At 45.8% G+C, this 12,867-nt stretch overlaps 1 protein-coding gene across 5 annotated transcripts in view; it reads right to left on the bottom strand.

The window, feature by feature from the left end:
* Positions 1 to 12,867, bottom strand: part of MAPK8 (mitogen-activated protein kinase 8) — a 144,424-nt gene that overhangs the window by 59,088 nt on the left and 72,469 nt on the right. The window lies entirely within an intron of this gene.

The raw sequence follows: 12,867 nt of genomic DNA, 5'->3' as shown, positions 1-12,867 counted from the left end.
GTTTTTAAATTATTTAACACATTACATAAGCTAAAATAAACTGCTTTAATTGCCACCATATGTCTGAAAAGAAAGGTTTATTAAATGGCCTCCCTTTTCAGACTGTCAGAAATGTCACAGTGAACACAGCTATACTGCTTCCAGTTGCAGAGCTAGCATGTGCAGACCTAGCTTGGTACATGTCTGCCAAGTGCCTGGCAAGTGGGTCATAAGACATGTAGGCTGTGGGGCTCTGTGTGGGGTTGGGAGAAGGTGGAATGTACAGAGAACTGTGCACAGGGCTTTGCAAAAAGTGGGTTGCTGGACTGTATATAGGAGTGGAGGAGCAGTGGAGGAAGGTAGTATGGTTTAGGTGCACGGTGATGAAAACAGGTGAGAGGGACTGGTGACAGAGTTTGTACAAGGCAGCAGCTGCTGGGTCTTGGGATAGGAAAAGAGCACAACATCGCCTATTACAGGGGTGTTCAACCCCCGTGTCAAGGGTGTTCAATCCCCAGTGCAGTGTCATCCAGGCCATGAGGCTCCTCACAGGTCCAAATATTCATCAGCAGGGGACCAGTGGCACTGCTCCCCTGCTGCCAAACTTCCAGATGTGTGGGGAGCCCCTGGCCCTGCATGCTAGATCAGGTGCACAGGGTCTGATCCTAGAATATGGAGCTGGGTGGCAGAGACAGCAGGCCTCAGGCCTGATCACAGCATGCAGGGCTCAAGGGCCCGATCCAAATACACAACACTGGGCAAGGGTGATGCCGAGCCCAAGGGCCTGATCCTGGCACAAGGGGACCAGCTGAAACTAGACAGAACCCTATCCAGGTGTGCAGGGCTGGGTGGAGGCAACGTGGGACCTGATCCTGTCTCACAGGACTAAATCTGGCCCTTAGGCCAACTCCACACCACTCATTTGGCCCACAGGGCCAGAAGCTGGAGCGCCACTGGCCTAGTAAGCCCTGGGCTAGGAGAAAGTAATGGGTCTCAGTGCTGCCTCATGGCATGCTATCAGGGAAGTGAATGGAACCTGTTAACTTTAACCCTGAATGGAGCCAGCCCCTGTGGTTGCACTTCAAGGCCAGCCTGGATCTATGTAAAACCTGAGTAAACTGGGCCCAAGAAGGTGGACAGCCTTGTTGTAAACCAAGGATGAGGCCAAAATGCACACAGTTACTTCCTCTACCTCTATAGCACATAGCTCAACCCCCACCCCCCCTCTCCACTCAATTATCCTTGGGGTCCTCTTCTCCTTTAACCTTTATTCAGAGATGACCTCACATGTTTCTGTGGCCTCAGTCACCAGCTGTATGACAACTCTTCCCACAGCTCCCACCTTGTTCAGCTGTTAAGACAAGTTATCTTGTATATACGAACAACTCAGCCTGGTGAATGATCAACTCTGTTCTCAATCTTCTCACTGTTGTTCCCACTGTCCTACCACTCTGATTAGACTCTAGTTTTCCTCCAGTACCTTCAGGTAACCATGAATTTTGTTGCTTGTTCCTTTACAGCAACTTCTCTAAAATCCATCCCTTCTTCATTGCTCACTCATCTCCACTTCTGCAGCAGCAATAACTTTATCTCTAGATTGTGCTCAACAATTCACTGCCCTCAATCATATGCGAAATGCTATTTTTCAAGTCATCTTTCTTTCCCCCTATTTGTAAAAGACATAAGCAACACTGCTGCTAGAGTTCTTTCTACTTCTGTATTGTGTTCAGGCTTCTGATACTAACTTTCAAAACTCTGAGAAATAACATTCCTGCTTTCATCTCTTTTGTCATGTTATCCTATGCCTTTAATGTGCAGGGCAAAGAAAACAATTTAGCTGTTTCCTTTGTATCCTTGGATCAGCTTAAGGAAGAGATACCAGTGATGATGCGCCAGTGTCAACTCAGGTGGACACTGACTAAATTGTGATTTACATGAGCCAAGCTCATCTTCACTCTGAGGAAGGCTGTAATTATGTCATTATCTAGCTAGGTGGGCTGGATGAAATCTCTTCACAGGATGGAGCCAGCCTGCAGGCCATCGATTACTGACTCCTGAACTATGCTATGCATTTCAGTATGTTTATGCAAAATCCTAAAATGACAGTATAAAGGCCTCTAGTTAAAAAGTATGTGTTTTATTACACGGAGAGAACCCACGAATAGCTAACAAGACAGCAAAGTTGCCAAAGAAAGGATAGCCTGATTTGTGGAACATCAAGACCATTAAAAAGGGGAGGGTGTCATTAACACCTGTGAAGTGCAGAGTGATTAGTAGGAATCAGATAGATCCTAATGAGCCATTAGGTCAACTGACTCCTTCAGGGCTGCCTGAATAGAAATGTCACTGCTGCTGCCAGGCAGCTGGCTTTAAACTTTAGGTGGAGCAGGAAGCAAGTAGGGCATGACTGTACCAATGCACCTTCCTGGAGCTGTCCCTGCAGGACTCTGCCCTTCCTTCCATGGAGCTACTCGGGAGAAGAGAAGCAAAAGAGGAGAACAATTAGAAGTGGTGTTTACAGAGTTGGGCCTTCCACATAGGCACAAGCCTCACGCTCAAACACATAGATTAAACCACACATGAGCAGGTAAGATAAATGAAAGGCTTAGCAGCCAAATACTGTCTGCGTGGGCTGGATAGCTCACAGGAACAAAAAAGTAGCTATTAAGCCTGATTTAGTTCAAGCAGATGTTAGTTCAATTCCAACCTTGACAGAAATAAGGAGGAAAAAAAAGCCAGGCACTTAAAGCAACAACCCATGAAATGTGCTTTTTTTTTTTCCCTTAGACCCCTGACACACAATACATTTATTGTGCAATTAAGTGATCAACTGCACAATGAATTTAGACATGATACACATACAGAATAACTATTTTAGAATTTAAAAATGGCCAACCAGACACAAAAACATTGCTTGAGAGGTGTACAATATTTCTGTAGCTGGTTTCTATCAAGCTTTAATTCAAACATGTTATATACAGGTACTCCTCACTTAACAACCTACCTATTTAACGACCGCGCGGACTTACGACCAGCTCTCCGAGCAGTCGGTACTCCGAGCAGGAGGTCATTAAGTGAGGAGTACCTGTATTGTGGAAACGGCGCGCCGCAGGTTCAGCACCGCGGGGCGGACAGCTCCTGCACTCGCAGCCCAGCTCCTCGCTTATCAACCAATCCAATTAACGACCGAGTCGTAGGAACGGAACTCAGTCGTTAAGTGAGGAGTACCTGTATATATATCACACGTTGGGTGCCAGGTCTTTGCTAGGCCCCCTGGCATCCCAAGATGTACTGCTCCCTCCCTCACTTCATCAGCCATCTATCTATCTACTGATTCTGACAACAAACTGGTTGTCATACCCTGCCCAGATGCCACAAACGGGCCATCGGGGAAGCAGGTTTCAAGGTTCCCTGTGGAGACCTGAGGGGCTCCCCCTGCCAGGAACCTGGCAACCCTTGAGCCCAGCAGCCTTTCTTCCCTTGTGCTGCAGACCCCATTGGGTGAGGCACTTTAAAGGGCTGAGTTGTGAGGAGCCAGGCTAAACATGTGGTTTTTAGAAATCCTAGGGCGTGAGGACCCTGGGATGGGGGACAGGTCCACAGGTCCCAGAGTTCTGGGATTTCTAAAAAAATGTGCATACAGGTGGATAGTTCTAGGGCTGCCCCAAGGCTGGTTGATAATCAACAGATTGTTGGACTCAGCGCTAAGCCAGATCTCCCCCAGATGCTTGGGACCAGGTCTGACAACCAGACTAGACCTGATTACTGGATACAGCCGCAGACAGCTGGGGGCCTTGAACTGGCCCTGGGACTGGTCAGGTCCAACAATTAGCTGATTTTCAGAACTGGCCCTGAGTACCCCGGCACTTGGAACCTACTGGGGGCTGGGGAGCAGACCTAGATCTGGGACAGAGCTCCTCTACCTGATATGCAGGATCCAGCTAGGGTAGCTCTGCAGTGATGCTACTGGGATTAGAGGACTTCTATAACTCATCCCAAAAATCATGTCTCCTGTCATGAATGTCTGGCATGGCAGGAGGTGCAGTGTTTGGGACGAGACATATAATCCCTTTGATTCCAATTGCACCATTGTTTTAATATCTGCCAGATGCCTTAGGGAAATGTATTTTGGGTGCAACAGAAAATTCAAAAGGTGCTTATTTTCAAGAGTAAACATAAGTGCTTGCATAAAGGCAAGAGTAAACACAAGTGCTTGCATAAAGGCAACAGGAGAAAGCTTAAGGGGAGGGGGCATATAATAGGTTTAGGGCTGTGACTAAAGAGACAGGCAGAGGAAGGGGAAAGGAACACTGGGGCTGTCTGTCAGGCCCACATTCTCATCTCCCATGTGTGCAGTGGGTACCATAGAGCATCTTCTCTGTATCAGTCCCTCTCCAGCCATCCTCATATAAGCTGCAACTGGAGACAACCTTCATCTCTAAGTATATCTAAATCCCTCTTCCTGCCTCCACAACAAACCCAGGAGCCAGGTTTCTCTTCCTGTTCCCTTAATAAATAGGGACCTACCTAAATTGTGGTGAAGCAGCGGGATTTTTGCAGGCCACTCACAGTGCATGGAACCAATGTCACAGTCTTTTTGTGGCGAGCAGCCCCCCCGCCCCCCAACTGGCTAAGAGGTCCTGCCAACCCTGCCCCTTGCTGCTCATTGGCTCAAGAGGCAAAAACCTCAGCATAATTAAATAGCAAAGTCCACAGAAATATCAAATAAATTACTGTATTATTATAAATCTAACTATTAAATTGAAATTTAAATTGAAATATATTATGACTATAAATATATATACAATATCAATCATAACTACTATCATCATAATTTATTCTTAGCGTTCTACAAAAAATTTCATAATACTAAATAATGATAACCTTGACAGAAACAATTCATTTTAGTTGTTGAACCCACTATGCAGCATCCACCAGCAGTTGTAACTGACATCCTCTGTCCCTGCGGTGTGAACAACTTGTCCATATACTGAGATTGCACATTCTGCATCCACTAAATTGGTTGAAATACTAAGGCAGAGTTTTGCCAAGCTGTAGAGTTGTGAAAACTGATCAGAAACAGACTCTCAAATACAGTCACAGTCAAAGGCATCCAGCACTCTTTGACAAAGTTCATGTAAGCAGCACATTCCTTGTCACGTTTTTTCTGCAATCCAGGGATGATTTCAATAGCTGAGGATCAAAACTCAGAAAAGTCAATTTGGGGTCAAAATTGTGAACAGCACTAAAAAAAGGTGGCAGCCAGTTGTTTAAACCATGGCGGTGTTGACTGATTGTACTTGCAGCACTGATTCAACTTTGCAGCTATTGCCTGCAACAATTCTAGTCTCTGCTGGTTTTCACGTTGACAGTTTGAAAGTTGTTGGGATGCTATGTCTTCAACCTAACTTATCGAATCCAACAGTTTGTTGTGTGAAACAAGCCTGCTGACTTTCAAACCACATTAGAAACTTCATGAACCAAATCCCATTTTCAGTCACAAACTTAACTTGATCTTCAATGTCACTCTGTCTTAAGAGATTGTGTAGTTTTAGCATGCACTGGTGTGCCGGGTGTGATTTCAAGCTCCTCACACACAAATTGTGGGTAATAGTTCACATTCTTTGCATGGTAACAAGCTGCGTATTACCGGCATCCTTTTGTCTGCAACAGACAGTGGATATTGAAGCCTATGACATAGATGGTTTGCAGCGTCCCATGCGATTGAATAGTCCAATCCAAGATTTGCATGATCTGTGACAGTGGACGCAAGTATATCTGCTTTTCATCTTAAAGCTGTCCGAAGTGGACCCATCAAACTGAACAGTTGCTTTCATGTTGTCATGGAAGGAAGTAGAAGATTTAACAGGATTGGTGGACATCCTATCTTTTATAAGATTGCAAATAGGCCTGCTCTGCTGCCAGTATCAAATGCTTTGGTTAGATCCACAAAGGCAATGCACAATGGTCAGTTTTGCTCTCTGCACTTTTCTTGAAGTTGCTGCAGGGAAAATACCATGTCTATGGTTGATCTTCCAGCCCTGAATCCATACTGAGATTCAAGGTAGACACAACTCACCTGCTGTTTTGTAGGTGCACGAAAATGACCCTTACAAAATCTTTTCCTGCTATACTTAGTAGCGAGATGACTCTGGAGTTGTTGCAGTTGCCCTTATCTCCTTTATTTTTATACAGAGTGACAGTGTTTACATCACACATCTTGTGGTACCTCACCCTCTTTCCAACATTGGAGTAGCAGCTGATGGAGATACGGTAGTAGGCTCTCTTTGCTGTGCTTAAGAATTTCCACTGAGATACCATATTTTCCAAAAGCCTTGCCACTTGATAATGAACTAATGGCCTTGCTTAGCTCTTTTACAGTGGGCTCCACATCTAACTCTGGCATAACCTGCAGAGTTGGTATTTGGTCCAGTGGTTTGCTGGTGATGTTTTTTTCTTGTGGGTATAGCTCTGAGTAGTGTTCAACCCAGCAAGACATCTGCTTGCTTCTGTCTGTAATGGCTTCACCACTGCTTAAGAGGGGCGGCCTTGTTACCACTAGGGCCCTAGGGCTTTCTTTAGACTATCGTACATGACTTTTAGGTTCCCCATATCTGAGGCTGTCTATCATTACAGAGTTTAGCCCAGTATTGATTCGCACAGGGTCTGGTTGCTCTCTGTACCTCATTTTTTACCTGTCAAAGTCTTGCTTTAGTGCTCTCTGACGGCTTTTTGTTGGGTTCCAAGTAGGCTGTGTTCTTGATGTTGATGAGAGGTAGTCGTTCTTCTGCATTTTCTTCGAATCAGTCCTTATTGGATGGTCTCTTTTCCCCAAATGTAGCATTAGCTGTTTCATGGATTTCAGTTTTTAAGCCTTATTTCCTCTGTCTTTTCTGGTAGTGACTTCCCAAACATGCTGAGTTCAAAAGCCTTCACAAACTCTTGGCACTTCCTCTGGTTCCTGGTGTTAGTGGTATTGATTTTGAGCTCACTCCTAGGTTTTGCTCTATATAGTTTCTTGGCTGTAATTTTCACTTTGCTAATGATCAGGGAGTGGTTGGTGTCACAGTCAGTACTACAGAACATGCAGGTCTTCTGCACTGAAGGAGATCTTCCCTCTAACAATAACAAGATCTAGTTGGTGCCAGTGGCCTGTTCGTGGATGTTGCCATGACATTCTGTGGTGATTTTTTACTGCAAAATATGAATGGATAATGCACAGTTGGTTTTGGGAGCAGAATTCACGAAGTCATTGGCCATTTTCATTCATCTTGCTGATGCCAAAATGCCCTAGGGAATCTGACCATGAGTTGCTGTCTGTGCCAACTCTTGTACTGAAGTCTCTGAGGAAGAACAGTCGCTCAGTTGATGGTATTTCTTTGACAACTTGGTGCAGAGTGTCGTAAAATGCATTCTTCTCCCCATGGCTGGAGTTGAGTGATGGTGCATAAGCACTGATGATGTTCGCAAAGCCAATGTTCACCTGAAGTCTAACTGAGATGATGCGCTCTGACTTCCCAGTGGGTGTTTCTATATGCTTTACCACCTTGTTCACAGTGAAACCTATGCCATGCAGACAATTTTCTTCAGCTCTTTTACCTTGCCAAAAGAAGGTATAATTGTCCTCTTGGATAGAACCAGCATCTAAAAGTCTTGTTTTCTGGAGTGCTGCAATGTCAACGTTGAGTTTGTACAACTCACGGTCAATCAAGACTGACTTCCATATGCTGCTCATATACTGTAGGTCGTCATTCTCTGTCAGGCCAGGACACATGGCCCTGACATTCCAGCTTCCCAGCTTCCAAGCTAGAAAGTTCTTGGTTTCTTGTTTTTGCCAGGTGCATTTCCACCTGCTTTTTGGCTCTTGGCTTAGCCCCACGTACCCAAAGAGGCAGACAGACTCTGGCGAGTCAGCATCTAACTGTCCAGGGGTTGCCTGGCATTATGGAGGGCAGTAGCTGACCAGTAGAATTCACTATCTCCTCCCAGCAAAAGGTGACTCATAGTGCCCTCCTCTACGCCAATCAAGTGAAAGCTTATGACCTGTAACTGCCACCTTCTGTTTTGTGTCCATGCTGCCAGCAAAGATGGAGTGTCCTCTCCACGTGGTATGGCTGCAATAACCTGGGCGGTTGATATGGAGACACTGCTTTGCCCATGTATCAGCATCCGCCTCTTGGCTACACTGGTCTGGTCCAAATGAAAGGCAGGAGTTGATATGTTTGGAACCAGCTATGTTGCAGGAGTTGCCAGTGCAGAGGAGGTCTTCCATCTGTCTGCCTTTCAGTGCTCCACTCCTAGCTTGGTTGCCAGCCATGGCTGAAGAGCCCAATCTAACCTGTGTGGATGCTGTTGGTAAAATCGCTGAGCGATTATGCTCATTCACTTTATGATAGCATTTCCTCCCTCAAGGGTTCCACGACCCTCCTCAGGGACTAACCCGCCCAAAGCTGTTGGAGCTTCCTGAGGTCACCAGGTTAATTAACTACTCAGCATTGACCAGTATAGGTTATACTGCTTATGGTCATAGCAGTAGCAGGTTTTCAATCCTGACATGTCACAAACAAACTGCATAAAACCACAAAGTCCACCTTGTAAGCACTGGCTCTGGTGGAACTGACAGTCACATGTAGATCCCTGCTTTGATTGGCAATGGACTCCCTGTATCAAAGCTTACTGCCTGGACAATGTTTGAATACTTTTTTAAAGAGGAAACCAGGCTATCCACATCAAGAAAACAGGTGTATCAGATGTCACTTGCTAAAGAAAGGATGTGTGTATTCCAGGTGACATGAACTGCATTAGGCATCATTCCATAGAACATACCAGAGAAAGCTTTTCACATATACACTGCATTATCAGACAGAAATGCTGAGATCTTGTTAAATACTAAGCTATAGTTTACAGCAGCCTTCACCACATCTTGTACTGTGGTAGAAAAATTGACAGACACAAGGTGAATCGGCTCTGTTTGAAAAACAGAGGTTGTGGTTTGTTCAATTCCTAGGTACAAATAAAATGTACAGAACATAGTTACCTTGAGCATCTGTTGCTTCATCTGCTACAACTCAGAATGATTCATATTCTGCCAATGCAGATTTTGTAGACTGAACATGCAAAGCAATTACTCCTTGTAGATAATCTTGGCAAAGCTTGTCTGCACATGGGAAACTGCCAGCATTTGGCAGGTGTTTGTTCAACAAGGCCCTTAATTTAGGATTCACAGATTCATAGATTGTAAGGCTGGAAGGGACCTTGGAAGATCATCGAGTCAAGCCCCCTGCACCAAGCAGGAAAGATAACTGGGAGTCAGGTGACCCCAGCAAGGACTGTCTAGTCTCCTCTTGAAGATTTCCAGGGTAGGTGATTGCACCACCTCTGGAAGGAGCTAATTCCACAGCTTGGACACCCTGTGAAGAAGTTTTTCCTAATGTTCAGCCTGAATCGGTCTTCCAGGAGTTTGTGGCCATTACTCCTGGTTTTCCCCTTGGGTGTCCTGGTGAGCAGTTGCTCACCAAGCCTTTGATGTGCTCCTTTGTGTAGTGGTAAGCTGCTACCTGGTCCCCTCACAGCCTTCTTTTCCTCAGGCTGAAGAGTCCCAGATCCCTCCGCGTTTCCTCACATGGCTTGCTGTAAGACTGATCATATGGGTGGCTCTTCTTTGGACTCTCTCAGGCTTGTCCATGTCCTTGTTAAAGTGTGGTGCCCAGAACTGGATTCAGAACTCCAGCTGCGGTCTCACCAGTGCTGAGTAGAGTGAAAGAATCATCTCCTTGGTTTTGCTGGAGATGCACTGATTGATGCATGCCAGAGTATTATTTGCCCTACTGGCTACAGCATCACACTGCCGGTTCATATTCATGCTGTGGTCTATTATTACCCCCAGGTCCCTTTCATTTGTGGTGCTGGTCAATTTGGTGCTGCCAAGCCTGCAGGTGTGTTGGGGGTTGCTCGTCCTGAGGTCAAGCTTTTTACATTTCTCAACGTTGAACTTCATCAGGTTCCAATCCACCCAACTTGCTAGTCTGTTCAGGTCTGCCTGTATCTGTAGCCTATCTTCAAGCCTGGCCACGCTCCCCCATAACATAGTGTCATCTGCGAACCTGGCCAGTGAGCTCTTCACCCCCACATCCAAATCATTAATAAAAAGGTTGAAAAGTACTGGACCGAGCACTGCCCCTTGTGGGACACCGCTTCCCACTTCTCGTCAGGATGACGCAGAGCCATTCAGTACAACTCTCTGGGTCCTATCATGCGGCCAGTTCCCCACCCACCTGACTGTCTCAGAGTTAAGCCCACAATCCTCCAATTTTCTCGCAAGGACAATGTGGGGTACTAAATCAAAGACCTTTTGGAAGTCAAGGTATACAATGTCAACCTGTTCTCTCGTGTCCAGGTGGTGAGTTATCTGGTTATAGAAGTAGATGAGGTTGGTAAGGCAAGACCTGCCCGTGACGAAGCAAAGGCTTATGCCTCTTTCTTCTTTCTTAAGAGGACCATGATTTCCCTGTTTAGCCAAGAGGGCTTCCCAGACCTTCTGTTACCGTTTCTCCACATAGGAATGGACTTCCTTTTTGCTTCAAGGATCATGTCCTTAAGGAACAACCACTCTTTGTGCACACCTTTTGCCTTTGGTCCCTGGTCCCACAGCACTTCCCCTACTAGTGACCTAAGCTTGTTGAAATTTGCATTTTTGAAGTCCAAGACTTCAATCCTTCTATCAGATTTGTCTGCTTTATGTCAGACAGTGAACATGATGGTTTCATGGTCACTGTTTCCCAGACTTCCCTCTATATTTAAGTTGGTCACAAGGTCATTTCCTTTGGCCAGGACCAAGTCTAGCAGAGCATCACCTCTGACTGGCCTATGCACCTCCTAACTAGGAAGAGTTCATAGATTCATAGATGTTAGGGTCGGAAGGGACCTCAATAGATCATCAAGTCCGCCCCCCTGCATAGGCAGGAAAGAGTGCTGGGTTTAGATGACCCCAGCTAGATGCTTATCTAACCTCCTCTTGAAGACCCCCAGGGTAGGGAAGAGCACCGCCTTCCTTGGGAGCCCATTCCAGACTTTGGCCACTCGAACTGTGAAGAAGTTCTTCCTAATGTCCAAACTAAATCTGCTCTCTGCTAGCTTGTGGCCATTGTTTCTTGTAACCCCCAGGGGCGCCTTGGCGAGTAAAACCTCACCAATTCCCTTCTGTGCCCCCGTGATGAACTTATAGGCAGCCACAAGGTTGCCTCTCAACCTTCTCTTGCGGAGGCTGAAAAGGTCCAGTTTTTCTAGTCTCTCCTCGTAGGGCTTGGTCTGCAGGCCCTTAACCATACGAGTGGCCCTTCTCTGGACCCTCTCCAGGTTATCCGCATCCCTCTTGAATTGCGGCGCCCAGAATTGCACGCAGTACTCCAACTGCGGTCTGACCAGTGCCCAATAGAGGGGAAGTATCACCTCCTTGTACCTATTCGTCATGCATCTGCTGATGCACGATAAAGTGCCATTGGCTTTTTTGATGGCTTCGTCACACTGCCAACTCGTGTTCATCTTGGAGTCCACTAGGACTCCAAGATCCCTTTCCACTTCCGTGCCACCCAGCAGGTCATTCCCTAGGCTGTAGGTGTGCTGGATGTTTTTCCTCCCTAGGTGGAGCACTTTGCATTTCTCCTTGTTGAACTGCATTCTGTTGTTTTCTGCCCACTTGTCCAACCTGTCCAGATCTGCTTGCAGCTGTTCCCTGCCCTCCGGCGTGTCCACATCTTCCCATAGCTTTGTGTCATCTGCAAAGTTCCTCAACACAGGTCAGGAAGGTTGTCAATTTTTCCACAGAAATCCTGGTGGTCATGAACATCTCCACTAGCAAGAACGTAGCCTCTCTTCTTGTCAAACTGCTTTCAGCAGTTCTTTTAAAGATCAAGGACATAGTCAGTTGTTTCCCGCTCTGACCTTCAGCCTCTACAGCAGCCTTTCACTTTATATGTGATTCAGGCTCTAAATACCAATCAGTGCTGTTTTTGCTTGACACAGCCAGAGTCACATTGCATGATGAACAAAACAATTTACCACCATCTGCATTTAAGTTGTCTACAGGGAACTGCCTTAGACCATCCTGAGTGGAAATGTATTTAACTTCCTTGGATTTCTTTTCACTCATCATCTTCAGACTGCAGCGCTGCATGTGGCTTAAAAGATGGCACCAAAAGTCTTCTGCTTTCCTGACTGGCACCTTCACTGTGTCTACATCACTAGGCTCAGCCTCTCAGTAGTTCTCTCTCAAACCACATGCTCTAAGGCTGCAGGGATTGCCACACTTTTTTGTATTCTGGTAAGCTTTTTTTTTTTTTCACTGATTCCATGCAAAATCATGTGAAACATCATTTTTCCGGTGATCATGGAAACTGCCATTTTTTTCAGTTCCCGCAAAAATCACAAAACCATGATTTCAACAGACCCCTAATTATAACTAGGAAGCTGCCCTGTAGGAGCATCTCAGCCACATTTACTAGCATCTGGATCTCTGTCCCTGTGAGGATAGGAGTTTTTGAATCCCACCTCTGATCCCTTTGCAGAAGATAGCTGGGGTAGCCTTGTTCTGCTAAGTGGGGAGCAGAAGACAGGAGTATTTGATGAATATTACCAAAGTTTTTTTGTCACTGAAAGCAGAGGTAAGAGTAGCTGGTAATATCCTGGTCCCTTCCAGATCTTCAAGCTTCATAAAAAACCTGTTAAAAACTAAGAAATGACAGTTAAGATACACATCCAACCTGCACTCTGTCCTCCTGGATCTGACAAAAGCCAATAGGAATTGTCCAGAAGCATTCCCTCCATCAGATACAGTTTCATTGGATCGTGGGCAACAGAGTAAGAGTACATGTTATAGGCTGATTGGCGCAG

Source organism: Alligator mississippiensis, chromosome 6, assembly GCF_030867095.1.
Source record: "Alligator mississippiensis isolate rAllMis1 chromosome 6, rAllMis1, whole genome shotgun sequence".
Classification (NCBI taxonomy): domain Eukaryota; kingdom Metazoa; phylum Chordata; order Crocodylia; family Alligatoridae; genus Alligator; species Alligator mississippiensis.
The sequence above is the reverse complement of the archived record's forward strand: the minus strand, read 5'-3'. Positions and strand labels throughout refer to the sequence as shown.